The sequence below is a fragment of the Octopus bimaculoides genome, chromosome 4, assembly GCF_001194135.2.
Source record: "Octopus bimaculoides isolate UCB-OBI-ISO-001 chromosome 4, ASM119413v2, whole genome shotgun sequence".
Taxonomy (NCBI): Eukaryota; Metazoa; Mollusca; class Cephalopoda; order Octopoda; family Octopodidae; genus Octopus; species Octopus bimaculoides.
The window spans coordinates 21,134,595-21,136,991 of record NC_068984.1 but is presented as its reverse complement, the minus strand read 5'-3'; the positions used below and the strand labels follow the sequence as shown (position 1 = coordinate 21,136,991).

The following is a 2,397-nucleotide window of genomic DNA, read 5'->3' as shown; positions in this document are numbered from 1 at the left end:
GATGGGTGAGATTTTTGGAACAGAACAGTGGTGTCTTGTATAACTCTTGATGCCAAGTTTGGTGCCGTCTCCTATAGGATCTTCCATATGTATATCAACGTATATCTTTCTCGCCTTCGCTTCAAAGAGTAGAGCCGCAATTCTTTCGTCCCCCCCCCCCACTAGTCGCTCACATGTTTCACAGATGCAAACAATTTGGTGTAGCACCGCTGAACTGTCTCGAGTTAAGCTATTAAACTGACGTTGTGGAGTGACGAGAGTTGAGAACAGTAGCCTAGTCGGCTTATAACAAATGTCCTTCATAAGACCAATAGGACGAGCATAGTTTCCTGGTCCCTTGTTCTGAAAGTTCTCAGAATCCACCCGGCCATTCATCTGCACATTGCCACCATCTTGATAATATGTACAAGAGACGATGCATTGTTTCCCATACCAATACCCAGATCCCGCACTGTGGTTGACTATGGCATTGCTAATCCTTTTGATCCAAAGTATTTTGGTTGTGGCATGTTAGCACAACCTGGCTGGTTGTGGAGTATTTGGAATTTTCCTGCGTTAAATTGCATGCTATTTTCTTCAGCTCATTTGTATATGGCATCTAGGTCTGTGTATGTGTATGTGTGTGTGTGTGTGTGCGTGTGTCTGTCTGTCTATATGTATGTATGTATGTATACTTGCATGCATGCATGTATGTATGTATGTATGATTGTATGTATGTATGGCTGAGTATTTCAAAGACGTAGCTGCGCTTAACGTAATGAATTCTCACGTAGAGACTGTATGACTCAACTAGACCTTTGAATTTCAAATACAATCCATCCGATGAGCTTCTCTACATTTCGTCAACTAAGTTTCGCATACAAAAACATACATACATACACACATACACATATGCATGCTATATGAACGCTCCCTCGTAACTCTTCACACATACACATATATGACAACCGGTATTGGTCTACTAATGTCCTCGTAAAATAGCAGTTCAACTATAGAGATCGATAGAATAACTATCAGAGATATATACACGCACACACGCAAATTCATACACACATATGCACACACATACTCACACGCACACACACACACACACACACATACTCTCTCTCTCTCACACACACACACACGCACACACACACACATACTCTCTCTCTCTCACACACACACACACGCACACACACGCACACACACACACACACACACCTTTCAAAGCAGTGCCACAGCATGACCGAGGTCCAGTAAGATAGAAGAAATTTGTGTGTGTATGTGTGTGTGTATGTGTGTGTATATGTGTGTGCGTGAGTGTATCTGTGTGTGAATGTATGTGTATGTACGAAGTGTAGGAGTGGCAGTGTGGTAAGTAGCTTGCTAACCAACCACATGTTTCCGGGTTCAGTCCCACTGCATGGCACCTTGAGCAAGTGTCTTCTACTATAGCCTCTGGGTGACGAAGGCCTTGTGAGTGGTTTGATAGAGGGAAACTAAAAGAAGCCCGTCGTATATATGTGTATGTGCATGCATGCATGTGTGTGTGTGTGTGTGTGTTTGGCCACCACCGCTTCACAACCGATGTTGGTGTGATTGCGTCCTCGTGACATAGTGATTTGGCAACAGAGAGTGATAAAATAAATACTAGGCTTAAAAAAGAAGTACTATAGCCGCGGGCTGACCAAAGCCTTGTGAGTGGATTTGGTAGACGGAAAATCAAAAAAGCCTGTCGTATATATGTATGTATGTATGTATGTATGTATGTAATTGTTAAAGAAGACAACAAACGTTAGGGCAAGGCAAACATCTCAAGTAATATACATTATTATTATTGGAAAAGATTCAAAGTCTTACAGCTGTTTCTGGGATATCCCAGTGTATGGGATATTCCGTCATTTCATTAATATATACCCTTCTCATTTTCCCTGTTTGTCTCTGATGACGGAATATCCCATACTCTGGGATATCTTAGAAACATCTGTAAGACTGAATCTTTTCCAATAATAATAATGTATATGACTTGAGATGCTTGCCTTGCCTTAAGGTTTGTTGTCCTCTTTAACAATTCTATATCCGCTATACCGGAAATCTGCAATGGCTCCATAACTACCGTCTCGGCTACGACCTTGGAGCCCCAGTAATCCATTACAGCACTTATTTAGCGTACCTAGTCGTTTAGATCACCTGTGAACTAAACCCCCATACTCCGTATACATATATACGTATATGTTTGTGTATCTGCGTTCGTCCCCCTCCATCGCTTGACAACCGATGCTGGTGTGTTTGCGTCCCCGTATCTATCTGTCTCTGTCTCTCTGTCTCTGTCTCTCTGTCTCTGTCTTTGTCTCTCTCTCTCTCTCTCTCTCTCTCTATATATATATATATATATATATATATATATATATATAT

At 41.6% G+C, this 2,397-nt stretch overlaps 1 long non-coding RNA gene across 2 annotated transcripts in view; it reads right to left on the bottom strand.

Annotated features, from left to right (window-relative positions):
• Window positions 1-2,397, bottom strand: part of LOC106876310 (uncharacterized) — a 129,914-nt gene that overhangs the window by 55,036 nt on the left and 72,481 nt on the right. The gene's annotated exons all lie outside the window — the stretch shown is intronic.